Source organism: Macrotis lagotis, chromosome 1, assembly GCF_037893015.1.
Source record: "Macrotis lagotis isolate mMagLag1 chromosome 1, bilby.v1.9.chrom.fasta, whole genome shotgun sequence".
NCBI classification, from domain to species: domain Eukaryota; kingdom Metazoa; phylum Chordata; class Mammalia; order Peramelemorphia; family Peramelidae; genus Macrotis; species Macrotis lagotis.
Genome location: NC_133658.1, coordinates 343,902,564 through 343,921,722, shown reverse-complemented (window position 1 = coordinate 343,921,722; position 19,159 = coordinate 343,902,564).

Genomic DNA, 19,159 nt, shown 5'->3' with positions numbered 1-19,159 from the left:
GAGAGAGAATAGGAAAATGAGTGAGAATATGAGAATGAGAGAGAGAGAGAGAGAGAATATGAGAATGAGACAGTGAGAAAGAGAATATGAGAATGAGAGAGAGAATATGAGAATGAGAATGAGAGAGACAGCAAGACAGAGAGAGAGAGAGAGAGAGAGAATGAGAGAGATTTAAAAATCAGAAGAACTAGGTCTTAGTCTTAATGCATTTGATTGTGACATCTGTGAGAGGAGGGACTGTCTTTTGCCTTTCTTTTCCTAATCTTTAACATAGTGTCTGGCAAATAGAAGATGTTAAAATGTTTATTGAATTACTTAACTCCTTACTAACCTGTCCTTCCCAGGTCAGCTCAAATAAAGGGTGTTCCCCAAATCTAAGTCTTAGACTTTTGGGACACCTTACAACCTAACTTGTTTGAGAAGCCCTTCCCTGGCCACCCCAGTATATAGAGCTCTTTGTCCCTTCTGATTCCTAAATCTCTTTTGTCTATATGGCTCATGGGGCACAGCCTGCAGGCAGTCAAGGTTGTGAGTTTATTTCTCCTATCTCAGCAGACAGATGGTATGTCTTATCTCCTTTATATTCCCTCGAGTGCTTTGTAAGGAGCAGTGTGGCATTGTAGATGGACTGTCTAGGCAAGTCACCTAACCACTCAGTAACTAACTTAGCTGACTCTAAGTTACTGGTCAGTGTCAGTGAAGGAAGCAGCTGCCTGAGGAGTTCCTTATAGGGATGAAGCTCAAAGTCTGAAAAGGAAAAAAAAAAGAAAAACAGAGTGTGTCTTGCAAAACAGCAGGTGACCAAAGCTACTTGAGAGTACAGGTCCTCTTCTGAAGGAATTTCCTGGTCACTTGGGGAAATAAGACTTTTAAAAAATCATTATTGTCTTAAAACTGTATTCACACTCCTGCTAAAATAATCTTACTAATTATGGTGTACCCATGTCATTAACCTGTTCAAAAACCTTCACAGTTTTCTCCTGCTATGTTTCATATATGAAATACGTAAAAGTTGAATGAGAGTGAAGTAAAATGGACCTTTTGAGGTAAAAATAATTTAGTTCTTGAGGTTGCTAATTTAAAAAAATCTTAAAAACATGAAAAAAAAGTGCCTTCTCATGCTCCCTGTTGACCATAGGCTAAACTACAGCTTTCTTGACCAAGGCATTCAAGGTTCTCCACAATTTATTTCCAACCTATGTTTCCAGTCTCATTTCATATTACTCTCTTTCACCAGACCCAGTAGCCGCTAAACTACTTTGCCTCTGAACTCCTTTCCTGGGGTCCACGCATCTTCTCTCCAGCCATCTGCTACCCATTTACCTCTCACACTTCTTACTATGGAAGTTACAATGAAATCAACTCCTACTACCATTGTTTACAATCTCTGTGAGGGCAGGAACTGTGGTGGTTTTCATCTTTGTAGCCTTGTACTTGGCACATACTTTGTATTTCTTTATTGATTAGAACTGGACTCAACTGAATGTTGAAAAGGAGTAGAGACAGGGAGGGTTCTAGGATTCCAGGATTTCTTCCAAGTAGGATAGGAGAAGAGAAAATAAGCTTGTCTTTCTGCAAGAGAACTGGAGGTTAATACCAAGACAGACTACCTGTTACAGAGAATTAGCAATCTTAAAGATTTCAAGAATAAATATTATACTTCCATCTTCCCTTCTCATTTCCTTTGATCATATGAAATAATAAAAACTGACATTTATATAGGACTTTATGGTATTAAAAATGTATTGCATATATTAATTCATTAACATGTAATATATATATACCTATACATGTATGTATATCTTACATGTAAAATGAGAATATATGCAATTGCATATATAGACTGTCCCAAAAGTCTTAGTTCCAGTTTAATTTCAAAACTGAACTAAGATTTTGGGGATCCCTAGTGTTTAGATATATTGTTAGGAAACAGAAAATGGTCCCTTTGTTGAGGCTCTATTGCCTCTAAGATAGTATAACAGCTAAGCCCTGATAGGGAAGAAAAAGAGAACCAATGAAATCAGGGGATGATATCTTGAATCTCAAGTGAATTGGGTTTAAGTGAACCAGAGATGCACAGAGTCAGCCTCACTTTCTTTTCCAGGGTCATCAAAGTCCAGTGTCAAGACAAAAATAAGGACAGGTGACTGGAGCCAGGGGCTCAAGGTATCCAGGGCATACTCTCAGGCACCTCCCTTCCACCTCCCTCCAGTTATGCTACTACATTAGGCCCAGGAAGCAATGGATAACCCTGGCATCTTCGATGTCTGGTCAAGCTCTAAATGCCCCACAAGACCTGCTTCAACAGCTTCCTGGCCATTGGAACAAATTGTTCTCATTCATCCATTCCATAGGGACATCCTCTCATTTGGGGTAGATATCCCAACTTAATGGATTTGAGGTCTAAATTCACATTCTTCAAAGTTACAATTATGTAAAATATGGTGACTGGTTCCAGACCAATGGAAACATGTAATGTAGAGTCAAATAACACAATGACTTCTGGGATTCACTATTCACAGAAATTAGGACCAAGCTCTTGGCAGGGAGGGCACAGAGTTTAAATCCTACAACAGATGTTTATTAGGTGCATGGTACTAAAGTCAGATTCTATGGAAAGAGGGAAGCAAGCGCTTAATAAATTAAGAACTTTTTATCATCTCATTTGATTCTTACAACAACCCAGGGAGATGAATGCCATTATTATTCTCATTTTACAGTTAAGGAAACTGAGGCAGAAAAAAGTTAAGTGACTTGCTCAGGGTCACGCAGCTTTGTAAGTATCTGAGGTCAGATCTGAAATCAGGTCTTCCTGATTCTGGGCCCAGCCTGCTATGCATTGTGTCATCTAGCTGCCAACCTATACACAGTAATGGCAATCCTTGTTGATAACATGACAATAATTGGAGAATAGTACAGGGGGGAAAGATTCTGCCTCTGAAGTCAGAGGACCTGTGTTTGAATCCCTTCTCCAATGATTGCCACTTGGGTGAGCTTGGACAAGTTGCTTTACTGCCCCATGCTTCAGTTTCCTCAGTTATAAAATGAGCATTGCATTGAATAACCCATGAAGTCTCTTCCAGCTCTATAGTTATAATCCTAAAAATGGATTATTTTGAGGAGGAGGGGAGGGTAGCAGAGAGGATTCTGTTAGGGACCAAGGCAGTAACTGAAATTAGGCCAGGAAAACTACCCAATATGGATTCTGAAGAGATGGGACAATTATTAACTATGTGACCTTGAGAAATTACTTTGCCTCTCTGAGCCTCAGTTTCTTCATCTGCAACATTGTGGGCAACATGAATGGCCTCGATGGCCTTTAAGGTCAGTTTTAAGTTATTTCTGTGATCCTCTTCCATATTAAAGCCATCCTGTTAGAGGCCCTGGGAGTCTTGGCCCCCCAGAAATTGTTGGTCCTCAAAGCTCGGGGGTGGCTTCTCTGGTGTTCCTGCCCAGTCAGCACATTCTCCTGGCAGGCTCTGATGTTGCTCATCTCTACTGGCTATGGGGCTGGCCTGGTTCCTGAGAGAGGTTGGTGACAGATCCACAGGATTACCTCTGTCTTTCCCTGGCTGCCCCTGGTCAGCTGCCTCCCTGGATCTGCCCTTCCCCTTCCTTGGCTAGTCTCTGAATCTGGGGGCGAAGTTTACCCTCTGACACATACACACACACACATACACACACATGCACACACACACAAACACAGATACACATATAGACAGATCACGACACCTATCAGGGAACCCCATCCTGGACCTATCACTGCTCAGGCCCTTTTACAGGGCTCAGGCCACCTTTCCACTTCTGAGTTTGGGTGACTCTTCATTGGAACAGCTGCTCAGGCCCCTCTCCTACTGGGGTAGAACAGGAAGTGGGGAATCCCAGGGCCAATTAAAACTTCCTAGGGAATTAAGGTCAGTGGGATGTAATTACTCTAGTTATATGTAATGGCCTAACTGGAGGAAGGTGGACGAGAGGACTGTGCCTGAGAGTGCACCCTGGACACCTTGAGCCCCTGGCTCCAGCAACTAGGAGCCTTCCCCCTAGAGAATCAGTCAGCCACTTGGCACTAGAAGAACCGTCTCACGCCCTGGGAAGTAAGGGGTTAACACTTCCCTAGCCCCAAAGCCTTGCCTGCCGGATCATGAGCCACATCCTCTCCCAGCTCCTGAAATGGAACACAAATACTCCCACCCTCCAAGAGTGGAGGCCGTCAAAACTTTAAAAGGCCTTGCTTGGAGGGAGATATTTCCCAGCCTGACCCTCTTCCGCATAACCAAATCCCCCTCTCCCCCCACCCCCTTGTCTCACTGCGCTGTGATGGAACATGCTAGGTATTGGGCAATACCCCTACAGACTGAAAAGAACAGCCAACTTCCTCTCTTCCCCTCCCCCTATCCCCCAACCCGGTCCTAATATGGGAGCCAAGGGCAAAGTCCACACCCCCCAGCAGCCCTGGGGCCCAGAGCTCAGGGTGAAGGCAGCAGCTGTCTCTGGGGAGACACTGGGAAAAAGTTTGTGCCAATGTGGCCTCAGGCAAGGTCTCCTCCCTATTTGTCAATCTGTTGTGGTAGAGACAGACTAGCTTAGAAGGTTGAAAGACCTAGGTTGGAATTCTCACTCTGCTGCTTTACGAATCCTAGATCTGGAAAGAACTTTGGAGACCAAAATATTCAGTTTACAGATGAAGAAACCAAGAGTAATTAAGTGACTTATCCAAGGTCACACAGGAAGTTCATAGCAGAACCAGAACTCAAATCTTGGGGTTCTGGCTCCAAACCTTCACTTTTTCTTTTCTTGAAAATGTACAGACTTACTCATCTTGAGCAAGTCATTTCTTTAAATCCATTTCCCCAGTTGTAAAATGAGGAAATCTACTTCACAAAAGCTATTACTGCTACTTGGTAGCCTGGACACAAGAGCCCAGGGTCAAGGAAAGTAACTAGAAGGGTCTTATATTAAACCTAACACAAAAGCAGGATTAGTTGATAAAAATCCTATGATTCAGTATTTCAGTATTTTTTTTATTTTTACTCAATTACATGTAAAAAAATTTTAACATTCTTTTTTTTAATAATTTTTAAGTTTTAAATTCTCTTTCCCTCCCTCACCTTCCTTTCTTGAGAAAGCTAGTAATTTGATATAGATTATCTATGTGCAGTCATGCAAAGCATTTCCAATATTTCCAACAACAAAAAGAAAACTCAGACCAAAAAGATCCACCAAAAAAAAAACCCACAGGAAAAATAAAGTTTTTTTAAAAAAGAGTGCTTCAATCTACATTCAGACTCCATCAGATCTTTCACTATACGTTGATCAGCATTTTTCATTGTAAGTCTGTCAGAATTGTCTTGGATCATTGTGTTGCTGAAAATAGCTAAGTTATTCACAGTTGATCATCATATATAGTAATGCTATCATTGTCCTAGTTCTGCTCACTTCATTTTGCATCAGTTCATGTAATTTTTTTTTGCAAGGCAATGGGGTTAAGTCACTTGCCCAAGGTCACACAGCTATTATTAAGTGTCTGAGGCCACATTTGAACTCAGGTTCTCTTGATTGCAGGGCCAGTGCTCTATCCACTGGTCCACCTAGCTGCCCCTCATGTAAGTTTTTCCAGGTTTTTCTGAAAGCATCCTGCTCATCATTTCTTTTTCTTTCTTTTTCAATTCTATGTAAAACCAATTCTTTTTTTAGGCTTTTTGCAAGGCAATGGGGTTAAGTGGCTTGCCCAAGGCCACACAGCTAGGTAATTATTAAGTATCTGAGACTGGATTTGAACCCAGGTACTCCTGACTCCAAGGCCAGTGCTTTATCCACTGCGCCACCTAGCCGCCCCTAAAACCAATTTTTAACATTCATTTTTTAAAATTTTGATTTCCAAATTCTCTTCCTCCTTCCCCTCCTTCTCTCTTCTTGAGAAGGCAAGCATTTTTATATAAATTATACATGTGCAGTCACACAAAACATAATTTCATATTAGACATGTTGTGAAAGAAAACCCACATACAAAAAAAAGAAAATTAAAGTTCTTTTAAAAGTATATTTTGGGGGTGGCTACGTGGCTCAGGGGGATACCACACTGGCCCTGGAGTCAGGAGTACCTGAGTTCAAATCCGGCCTCAGATACTTAATAATTACCTATCTGTGTGGCCTTGGGCAAGCCACTTAACCCCATTGCCTTGCAAAAACTAAAAAAAAAGAAAAAGAAAAAGATAAAAGTATATTTCAGGGTGGCTAGATGGTGCAGTGGATAGAGCACCAACCCTGAAGTCAGGAGTACCTGAGTTCAAATACGGTCTCAGACACTTAATAATTACCTAGTTGTGGGTGGCTAGGTGGTGCAGTGGATAAAGCACCCGCCTTGGAGTCAGGAGTACCTGGGTTCAAATCCGATCTCAGACACTTAATAATTACCTAGCTGCATGGCCTTGGGCAAGCCACTTAACCCCATTTGCCTTGCAAAAAATAATAATAATAATTACCTAGTTGTGTGGCCTTGGGCAAGCCACTTAACCCAATTGCCTTTCAAAAAAAAACCCTAAAAAAACAGTATATTTCAAAATGCATTCAAACTCCATGAGTTCTTTTTCTGGAGATGGATAGCATTTTTCAACAAAAGTCCTTCAGAATTGTCAAATCATTGTATTGATCAGAATAGCTAAGTCACTCACAATTGATCATAATACAATATTGCTATTACTGTATTCAATGTTCTCCTGGTTCTACTAACTTCACTTTGCATCAGTTCATATGAGTCCTCCTTCATTTTTCTGAAAACCTCCCACTCATTTCTTATAGCACAATAGCATTTCATCATAATTAAATACCACAACTTGATCAGCCATTCCCCAATTGATGGGCATTTCCTCAATTTCCAATTCTTTGCTATCATAAAATGAACTGTTATTAATATTTTTGTACATATCAGTTCTTTTCCTTCTTCTTTGATATCTTTGGGATACAGACTTAGTAATGGTTCCAAATTAAATTCCAGGCTGATTGAATCAGTTCACAACTCCACTACTAGTGCCCCAATTTTCACAATTCCCTCCAACATTTGTCATTTTCCTTTTTTACCAAATTAGTCAATCTAATAGATAACTTTAGAGCTGTTTTAATTTGAATTTCTCTAATTAATAATTTTTAACATTTTTCATATAGATTTTATTTCTTCTTCTAAAACTGAATCTTCATATCCTTTGACCATTTATCAATTGGGAAATGACTCATATTCTGATAAATTAGACAATTCTCTATATATTTGAGACACGAGGTCTTCATCAGAAAAATTCACTGTAAAAATTATACCCAGTTTCCCACTTTCCTTCTAATCTTGGCTGCATTGGTTTTGTTTGTGAAAATCTTTTGAATTAAATGCAATCAAAATTATTCATTTCACATCCCATAATGATTTCTACCTTGTTGTTTCATCACAAATTGTTCCCTTTTCCATAGATATGACAGATCAGATTTTCTGTACTCTCTTAATTTGCTTATGATATTACTTACCCTTTATGTCTAAATCATGAATGCTTTTTGACCTTATTTCAAAATAAGTTTTTGCAAAATGTTTTCCAGTTTTCCCAATAGATTTTGTTAAGAGTTCTTTTTCCAAAAGCTTGGAGTGTTAGAGCTTGTCAAACGTTAGGTTACTATGGTCACTTACTAATGTGTATTGTGTCCCTAATCTATTCCAGTGAACTACTATTCTTTTTCTTAGACAGTACAAGATTGTTTTGGTTATTCCTGCTTTTTAATACATTTGAGACATGGTACCGCTTGCTACTTTCCTTCACATTTTTATTGATCTCCTTGATATTTTTGATCTTTTGTTCTCCCAAATTAATTTTGTTATTATTTTTTCTAGCTAATATAATTTTTTTTAGGTTTTTTTTTTTAACAAGGCAAATGGGGTAAAGTGGCTTGCCCAAGGCCACACAGCTAGGTAATTACTAAATATCTGAGACCAGATTTGAACCCAGGTACTCCTGACTCCAAGGCCAGTGCTTTATCCACTACGCCACCTAGCTGCCCCCAAATATAATTTTTGTTAATTTGATTGTGTATGGCACTAAATAAATTAAAGTATTTATGTTAATATTGGCTCAGTCTACACATGAGCAATTTACATACCATATTTCTCCATATGTAAGATGTACTCTTTTTTGAAAAAAATGTGAGGTCTAAAAACTGGGAGTGTTCTATATAGTGTTTGTAGATTTTTTTACTTGCATTTTCTGCTTTTTTTGCACTTGTCTTCGCACTCATTGTTTCGTAATTGTTACTGGTATATTAGATTACATTTTGCCACATTCTGCCCAGAAATGACTCAGAAAAGATTTTTCATACAGTGCTGAATTCAAGTTCAAAGTGATCCAGTTTGCAAAAGTGAATGGAAATCCTGCTGCTGAACATCATTTTGATCCTCCTCCAACTGAGAAAACAATCCAATACAGGCTATGGGAAGAAGAAACCCTCCTGAAAATTCCCAGGCAGAAGAAAGTCATGAGAGGCAAGTCAGTCAAACAGCCTGATTTAGAGAGGGAATAGAAGAGATGGATTGAAGAGCAAAGGGCCAGTGGAATTCCTGTGTCCACAAAGATGGTTCAGCATGAGGCAAAGAGAATTGCTGATGAAAAAAGAAGTGACTGATTTCAAAGGAGAACAATCAGGTTCATGAAACAGAATGGACTAAGCATGTGTCCATGCACCAGACTTGTCCAAAAGATGCCTGAAAGCTATGAGCAGAAGGTCCTTGAATTTCATAATGAATAAAATTTGAGTTCAATAACTTTATGTTATATATATATTTTTTCAAATTTCAGGACCCAAAATTAAGGTGCATCTTATACCTGGGGAAACACAGTATCTCCAAATGTTTAGATCTGACTTTATTTGTATGAAAAATATTTTGCAATTGCTTTCCTATAGTTTATGGGTTTATCTTGGCAGGTACCTCTCAAGTATTTTATGTTGTCTATAATTATTTTAAATGGAATTACTATTTTTATCTCTTGTTGCTGAATTTTTATTGATAATATAAAAATGCTGATGATTTCTGTGGATTTAATTTCATTTTCTCTGCTGAAGTTGGTAATTATTTTCACTAGTTTTTTTAATTGATTCTCTAGGATTCTCTAAGCATACCATCATATTGTCATAAAGAGTAATAATTTCGTTTCCTTGGTGCCTATTCTTATTTCTTCAATTTATTTTTCTTCTCTTATTGCAATAGTTAATATTTCTAGTAAAAGTACTGAATAACAATGGTGTTAATGGACATCCTTGATTCACTCTTGTCTTATTGAGAAAGCTTCTGGCTTATCCTCATTACAGATAATGTTTACTGATGCTTTTAGTTTTTAGATAGATACTATGCTTCATTTTAAGGAAAGCTCCATTTATTCCTATGATCTCGTGTGTTTTTAATAGGAATGGATATTGAAAATGGTAATGTGGTGGATAGAGCATTGGCCCTGGAGTCAGAGGACCTAGTTCAAATGTGACCTCACTTACTTGCTTTATGATCCTGGGCAAATCACTCACATGAGCTCTGTTGGCCTTTTGTTATTGATATGGTCAGCTATACTGATGATCTTCCTAATACTGAACCAGGCCTGCATTCCTGATACATTTCCCAACTGGTCAAATTCTCTGTATGATTTTAGTGATATGTTGTCATAATCACTTTAGGGCAGGGTGAGGAGGAAGGCAATTGGGGTTGAGTGCCTAGCCCAGGTTCACCTAGCTAGTAAGTATCTGAGGATGAATTTGAACTTAAATCCTCCTGAATTCTCTCCTTTAATTTTTCAGGATTTCAATTTGGTGTTTCATTGGAGATTTTTTAAAAATGTTGTTTTAGTTGCATTACCAATTCATTGATAAACTTTCTTATTGACATGTTCCAAGATACGAATTTTCACCTAATATTGCTTAGGCTTCATCCCATAAGTTTTGGCATATTATCTCATTGTTATCATTCTCGTTAATGAAATTGATTGTTTCTATGATTTGTTCTTTGACTTACTCTTGGAATTATTTAGTTTCTAATTAATTATTAATCTAGGGCAGTTAGGTGACATAATGGATAGAGCACTGGTCTTGGAGTTAGGACAGGAGTTCAAATACAACCTCAGACACTTGCCACTTAATAGTTGTGTGACCTTGGGCAAGTCACTTAACCCTTACTGGACCATCACCAGACATCCTGATTCATATCAGGCCACTGGATCCAGATGGTTGTGGAGGATAAAGTGAGGCTGGTGACTTAGCACAGTACTCCCTTACTCAAATTCAATTCATGTGCTTGTCATGATGTCACCTCTCTGATATTATGGTCTTCAAGAACAAAGGACAAACATCAATTATTAATCCATGTTTCCATGGCTATTTATTGAATATAATGTTTATTGCATTATGATCTATCATATCTAACTTTTCTAAAATTCTATTCATCTCTTTAATTTCTTATTTGTTTATTTTATTGTTAGATTTTTATAGTTCTGAGAGCGGAAAGTTGAGGTCCTCTACTATCATAGTTTTATTATCTATTTTCTTTTGTAACTCATTTAACTTCACTTAGAATTTGGATATTTGTCATTTGGTACATCCATGCTCAGTACTGATATTACTTGATTGATTGTCTGCTGTACCTTTTAGCAAAATGTAGCTTCCCTGGTTTATTTTTTTAACCTCAGCTGAAGTAGAATAGATTCTGCTCCAGATCCTTATTTTAATTCTGTCTCTTTATTTCAAGTGTGTTTCTTATAAGCCACATATCTTTGGATTCTGATTTTTAATCCACTATATTATTTGCTTCCATTTTGTAGGTGAGTTCATCCCATTCATATTCCCAGTTAAGATTACTTGTATATTTTTTTTGCATACTATTTTCCTCCTCTCTCCCTCTCCCTCCCCCAACCTCCTTCTCTTCTTTCCTTGTCCTTCCTCAAGCTTAGTTTTGTGTCTTAATACTGTCTCCCTTAATCTGCCCTCCCTTCAATCAGCCCCCTCCCCTTCTCTTATCCTCTTCCTTTCATACTTTCCTTTAGGGTAAAAATAGATTTGTATACCTAACTGAATGTGTATGGTATTCCCTCTTTTCGAGACAATTTCAATGAGATTAAAGTTTGAACACTGTCTTTTAAAATCCTTTTGGAGTTCTTTGAAGAATTCTTGTTTAATCTCGTGTCCAATTCACATTTTTCTTTGAAGTCTTGCTTGTAGCTATTTTCATATTGTTGATTTTTTTTGAGTTTGTATTTTGTTCTTCCCTTTCACCATAGTAACTCCTTATGGCAAGGTTCCTTTTCATTTTTTGTTGTTTGCTCATTTTCTAGTCTATTTCTTGACTTTTAACTTTATGTTAAAGTTGGGCTCTCCTCCCATAGTGGAAGGGTTACTGTTCCAAGCTTCACGTTTTTTGTGCTGCTATTTTTAGAGTTAATTGTGATGGTCTACAAGTTTTAGTAGTACTAAAGTAGTATGATCTAAGGAGAGGTGTGGTCACTGTTCTTCTGGTCTTTAACCAGGAAGGAACGTTGTTTCCCTGTAACCACAAGAGGTAGCATTCTTCTTGGCCCTGGAACAGTGACCAGGTCCCTTGCTCTCCTGCAACAACAAACTTTAGTGCTCCTTTCTACCTTGGAATTGAGACCAATGCCCCTTTCCACCTCAAGTGACCAAGATCCCTTTTCCCTGAGGCTACAAGTGCTAAAGCTCCTCTTCCCCCTTGGGGACCTAAAGTACATAAAAGCAGTACAAAAGGGTCCTCTCTCATTTCTGGGTTGGGAGCTCCCTAAGCTATTGCTGCCACTAAGGCAACCATCTCCAAGACCTAGTATAACCTTTACCTACATTCCAGGCCAACCACCATATTGAGATAGATTTTTTTTTTTTACCAATCTCCTAAATTGTCTTAGTTGGAAAATTATTTCATTCAAACTTTTTTTGTTCTGATGCTCAATACTTCAATTTGAGGCATTATTTTAAAGTTGTTTGGAGGGGAGTTTGGGAGAGTTCAGAAGAGTTCGTGCTCCTATTCTACCATCTGTTCTGTAATTTTTAAAAATGTTTTATTAGTGTTTTTAAAAACATATTTGTCATGTCCTAATAAATCTCTCTTCTCCCTACCCCAAAATAAACCTCTTTTGTATCAAAGAAAAAAACTGGAACAATTAACTATATGACAGCATTTGTTTGCAACATTACACATCTGGAGGTTACTACCTCTCTGCAGAGAGGAATGTTATTTTATTCTTGGGCCTCTAAGACCAGTATTGGTATACCACCATACAGTGACACTTTCAAGCCACATGAGGACTGACCCTTGCATTTGGCATGAGGGTAGCATTTGTGTCACACATAGGGAGACAGAATAGAGCTATTCCATATTCAAAGGAGGACTTTAATTCCAGCTAAAAGGGGAATCAGGAAATTGGGGGCAGTAGTTTGACCTTTCTGTTTTCCTCAGACATAAATTTCTGGGTTAGAATTAGATTTATCTGTACTACTTAAATATTACTATTATTATTATTACTATTATTATTATTATTGTTATTATTATAAGATATAGTTTTCAGGCTCAAATTAAACTCTGATTGCTATTTCCTAATGGGGAAAAGAGGACCCATGCTTTATATACAAAAGTAATTATTAAAAAGAACCCATTTATCCAAATCAATAGCAAAACAGACATCAGAGATAGTGTCCATAGAATATATACCATACAATACAAAGTGAAGCTCTCCTATTGAAAGTCAGGTAACTTGGTTCAATCAAGAGAGAGTCCTAGATTTCACTCAAGGGAAAATTTTCTGAAATCTCTACTGCAACAAGCAGGAAGATGGTGGGAATGCCAGCTCTTCCCAGAATCTCAATTCTCTCTCCAGCAACCTGAGGTGGGGTTGACATCTGTCTCCTCCCTCAAAGCTGGAAGTCATAAGTGTCCAAAGCAACTGCAGAACCTAAAGAGGCTCAACACTCAAAGAAACACAAAAGCTTGAAAAACTTGAACTTTTTTTGTCTGGTTCTCATCAACTCTGCCCTACCCCTCAGGGTCCTGCATGGGACTCCACCAATGAGGAGAAATTTCATGTCAATGAGCTTTGAGGTTCAGTTACAATTCTCCCTTGGACTGAAACTCTGTAGTTCTTTGCAAAGGTCAGTTAAGGCAAGTCCAAAATCTGTAACTATACAGTATAAACCTTGAAACAACAGGGGTGATTTTTAACCAATCTGTAATACTACTGAAGACAAATAAGACAGATAAATATACATTAACAGTTTATATGGGAGATACTATTCAACACATCACCTAACAAAATAAAATACTACAGTGGCAAAATTAATATCTGTATACATGTACATTTGAAAGAACATGTATATCTACGGTACATGGTAATCAATCAAAAGCAGTTAGCTAGCTGCAACAGTCATACTAGTCATAGGCCTATCTATAAAACACAATTAATCTATAAAAGTAGAATAAATAGAAAACAATTAACAACTGGCATTACTATAGCATAAACATAGTAGAAAACCTAATCAAAGAAACAAAACAGTTAAATAAAAAAGAAAACACACTCAAATATGCAATTACATGGGCAAAATCTTCAGGGTTATTGAATGGTGACATCATAACTTATCTTAGTGACTGGTCTAATAGACTCAGTTATCTTTTCACTGATCTCTCTGCTCCTGAACCAGAGTTAGTAGCTGACATGGGATGACCATCAGGATCATTATGGACTTGGATTGGCATCCATGTGGGGTTAACCATCAATATGTTCAAGTTCTTGGGTTGAATCTGTGCTTCAGGAGGTTCTACATCAGTTTTGAGTAAGAAAAGAGCTGCCAGGAGCGGCTAGGTGGCGTAGTGAATAGAGCACAGGACTTGGAGTCAGGAGTACCTGGGTTCAAATCCGATCTCAGACACTTAATAATCACCTAGCTGTGTGGCCTTGGGCAAACCACTTAACCCCATTGCCTTGCAAAAAAAAACACCCTAAAAAACCTAAAAAAAAAACCTAAAAAAAAAGAGCTGCCTTTGGGTTCAGTTGTTCTGCCCTATGACAATATGCATCATTTGCTTCACTGGATATATTATTTTCATTGCCCATCTCTGAGTCAGCAAACTTTGGCACAGTTGGTGAACAATTTCTTTTCTTCAACCTCTGTCTAGGTGAAGTCTAAGACTGAAAGACCACTGACTGCCTAAGAAACCACACAGGGTATCTTGCCCCCATAGGATAGTGTACTGGTTTGCTTTTTAGTCCTTATGTTCAAAATTTGGTAATTAAGACACATCTGTTCTTTTCCATCTTTTTTTTTTTAGGTTTTTCAAGGCAAATGGGATTAAGTGGCTTGCCCAAGGCCACACAGCTAGGTGATTATTAAGTGTCTGAGACCCGATTTGAACCCAGGTATTCCTGACTCCAAGGCTGGTGTTTTATCCACTACACCACCTAGCCACCCCCTTTCCATCTTTCTTAGACACTATCCCTACAAATAATGTATAAAGACTGCTTTATTCTGTAATGATACAATTAACCAGTATTTCTCTGAGATGGTTTCTGAGCTCTTCTGTCATTGACAAAGGAATCCTCCTAGATCTTTCACTGAATGGCTTAGAATTGGCAAGCTGTTCTATGGGTTGTGCCTCAAGTACATCCTGTATCTTACTCATGCAATGAGAACATACCCTTCCTCACTAAGCTCCTTCTGCTCTTGTAGGACTGTGAAGCCTCCAAAATCAAATCCCTCAGGATTCAGCTGTGAGGATGAACAGTTTGGGTTCCTACATTATTCATTAAAATCACTTACCTCTAATTCTCTCTCTCTCTCTCTTTTTTTCTTTTGCAAGACAATGGGGTTAAGTGCCTTGCCCAGGGCCACACAGCTAGGTAATTATTAAGTGTCTGAGATTGAATTTGAACTCAGGTACTCCTGACTCCAGGGCTGTTGCTCTATCCATTCTGCCACCTAGCCACCCCTTACCTCTATTCTCTTGCAGGACTGCACAGTCTACACATCAGGTGAGTAGGAATTGGGTCAAAGTCTGTCACGTGCAAGAAAGGATACTAATCTTCTCTAATGAAGAAAGAATTTCATACCAGTGGATTTTAGGACTCAAGTTACATCAGGTTATTACACATAATCTGAATTCTGATGTCTCATAGTATTTTCACTCACATTATTGCCAGTTCTCCTTTCTTCCATTCAGTTCTTTTCTTGCTTCTCTATTGCTATCTCGGTCTTCTCCCCACAAGCCTAGACCAACTTCAAAATTAATCATAAAATGTTGATAGAGTTTAAAAGAACCTTAGGATGCAGTGTCAGAGATCTTAGAAATAATTTACTTCAACTCTTTTTTATAGAAGAGAAAACTGAAGTATAGAAAGAGCAAGTGAGTTACCCAAGGTTAAACAGGTGCTGGCATCTGAACCCAAATTTGACTTCCTGATTAGTGATAATATAATAATTGGGCAATCACTTTGTTGGTCTGTGTGCTCCTCTTAGAAACCAAAGGACTAGTAGTTGTAGTAGTCTCAGAAAGTGTAGGGATCAGCGATAGTAGGAACCAAGTATAAAACTGTCATCAAACTATTTGGGGAGGAAAATGCATATCTTTAGTGCCTCTTCCCAGAGCAAGATATCATTCCTCTTCATTAACACATACTCCATTTAAAAAATAAATAAGAGGAGAGTCACAGTCATTAGCTAGAAGATGAACTCCACCACAGTCTCTGAGCTCCCAGCCAGAAAACCATTTCCTTAAACCAAAGCTGGAGAGAAAAGTCAACCCTACCACTGCCTGCAGAATTTTTTTTAATAATTAACTTTTATTTATTTCAATTTAAGGCAATGGGGTTAAGTGACCTGCCCAAGGTCACACAGCTAGGTGATTATTATGTATCTGAGCTGAGATTTGAACTGAGGTTTGAACTGAGCTTCTGACTGAAAGACTGGTGCTCTATCCACCTGCACCACCTAGCTGCCCCCCACAGAAGTTTTTTTACACAACCTATACTCCCCTCTCTACCCCCTATAATAGGAAGCCATACCAGCCAAGGGGTAGGTAACAAAATAGGACGGGCCAAGAGTCAGGCAGGTATCATCCTTGGTCAGGGAGGTGGATAGCAAGAAGAGTCAGATAAAGATTGAAGGGGAAGTAGGCAGTAGATGGAAGTCCAGAAGGGATTAGAAAGAATCTTGGTTTAAGCAGGTACTTACTGGGAGGAAGGCAGACATGTCTGAAAGGTTCAAACAGACAAATATGAAGGGTTAGAAAAGCAGTTTGATGAAATCTGACATGGGTCAGGACAATCTTAGCAGGTGGGGTTTGGTGTCTAAGAGGTCAGAACACTAGCAAACAAGAGACAATGATCTGAACTTTGCTGTAAGTCACCTTTTTATTCAGCTTCATAGGCAATCTGGGCTTCTGATATGTTCTGTATGGCTGTATGGCTGGTTCCTGATCTCCTAGACATCTCAAGAAATTTAAAAGCAACTAATATTGTTATGGCCATTCCTATGCATAGCCCTAAACTAAATAATATAGATGGCTACCCAAGTAAAGAAACCTCAGTTGTCTTCCCTCTCCTTCGTGGCGCATATCCAAATGACTCACCAAGCATGATGCTTTTTCTTTTTTTTCTCTCAGTATTTTTTACATCCATCCATTTTATAGATTCATGCAACAAAAGAATGTCAGAATTGGGAGGAATCTTTAGAATAAGCTCATTGCACATCTGGTGAAACTAGAGCCCAGAAAGTCATTGTGTATGTTCTTGCTCACCTGTGCGTAGCTTCAGGAATCCAAAGACAGCTCCCAAACCTCAGGGACCTTTCAATCTATTGGCGAGAGTTGGGGGATATAACATGATAGAATGTGATGGGGGCAAAAGGGAGATGCTTTTGGGAAATATGAGGAGGAAGAGATCAGTTTGACTTGGAAGGAAATGGGGAAATCAGGAAAAGAATCTGGGGGAGGGGCAAAATCCAAACTGAGTCATGAAGGCAGGGAAAGATTTTAATAAGCACGGAAATGAGGAGGGTTTCTATTCTATGCATGGAAGAGAGATGACATGATTATATAGAGGACACACAATGCAAATGAAAAAGAATAATGTGTAAGAAGGTGGTGAAGAGAAGTTAGATTTGAGGTTAGATTAAGGATGCTTAAAATACCAAGCTAAGAATGGAAGTTGATAACTTGGTGAGAAATCAAGAAATAGTAAAATAAAACCAAAAGAATGAATAACTAGAAGAAAATGTAAAATATCTCACTGGAAAAACCACTAACCTGGAAAACAGATCCTGGAGAGATAATTTAAAAATTATAGGATTATCTGAAAGTCATGACCAAAAAAACAGAGCCTAGATGTCATTTTTAAAGAAATTCTCCAGGAAAACTTCTCTTGATATCCTAAAAGTATAGGCTAAAATAGAAATTGAAAGAATTCAATCCCAAAATGAAAACTGCCAGAAATATAATAGTCAAATTTCAGAACTCCCAAGTCAAGGAGAAAATATTACAAGTAGCCAGAAAGAAATAATTCAAATATTGTAGAACCACAATCAGGATAACACATGATTTAGCAGCTTTCACATTAAGGGCTTGTAGGGCTTGGAATCTGATATTCTGGAAGGCAGAAGAGCTTGGATTACAACCAAGAATCAACTACCCAGCAAAACTGAAGTCAGGAGAAAAGACAGATATTCAAAGAAATAGGGGACTTTCAAACTTTCCTGATGAAACAATCAGAACTGAACAGAAAATTTGATTTTCAAGTACAAGACTCACGTGAAGCATAGAAAGGGTGGATGGGAAGGGAAAATTATGAGGGACTTGATGATGTTGAACTGCTTGTATTCCGGCATGGGAAGATGATACTGCTATCTCATATGAACCTTCTCATTTAGTAGGTCAGTTAGAAGGAGCATTATATAGACAAGGCACAGGAGAAAGTTGAATTTGAAGGTATATTATATTAAAAAGATGGAGTTAATAGGTAAGAGAGGAATGTGCTAGAAGAAAATGAAAGGAGAGGTAGAATGGGGTAAAATATTTCATATAAAAGAGCTAAGAAAGAGCTTTTGCAGTAGAGTGGAAGAGGAGGAAGTTGAGGGGAACTAAGTAAGCCTTACTCTCATCAGAAGTGATTCAGAGAGGGAATAACATACACACTCAAATGATTATATAAATCTATCTTACCCTAGAGGAAAAATAGGATAGGAAAGGGATGAGAGAAAGGGGATGGGGGGTGGAGGTGATAGAAGAGAGGGAAGATTGTGGGAGAGGGTAATAAGATACAACATACTTTTGAGGAGGGAAAGGGTGAAAGGAGAGAGAGAGAAAAAAATAGAATTAATGGGGTGGGGAGATAGGATGGAGGGAAATACAGCTAGTGATAGCAACTGTAAAAAAAAAATTTAAGCAGTTTCTCTGATGGACCTCTGATAAAGAATGCTATACATCCCCAAAACAGAGTTGAAGCTGTCTGAATACATCTTGAAGCATACTTTTTTTCCCTCTCACTTTATTTTTCTTGAGGCTTCTCTTTCTTTGTGTGGGGGTTATGTTTACTTTTACAATATGACTATTGTAGTAATGTTTTCATGCCTACACATTTTTAACCTACAACAAGTAGCTTACTTTCTCAATGAGGGGAGGTAAATAGGAAAAAGGAGAGAATTTGGAACACAAAGTTTTGGAAGTAAATGTTGAAACTAGCTTTTGTATATAGTTGGGGGGAAAAATTTAAAAATAAAATTTAAAAAGGATTAAAAAAAATACCAAGCTAAGGAATTCAAACTTTATCTTAGTAGTAGGGAGCTATTGAAAGTTTTGGAAAACTCTGAGATATCTTATGTCAGACATAAACATTAGGAAGATTGGTATCTCTGGGAAGGATGGATTAGAGAAAGAAAAAGACAGAAGGAAGGAAAATCAGTTAAGAACATTACTTGGGGGCAGCTAGGTGGCACAGTGGATGGAGCACCGGCCCTGGAATCAGGAGGACCTGAGTTCAAATCTGACCTCAGACATTTAATAATTACCTAGCTGGGTGGGCTTGGCCAAGTATCTTAACCCCACTGTCAATAATTTTTTTAAAAAGAACCTTACTGATTCATGGTTCAATCCTTAGGGGAA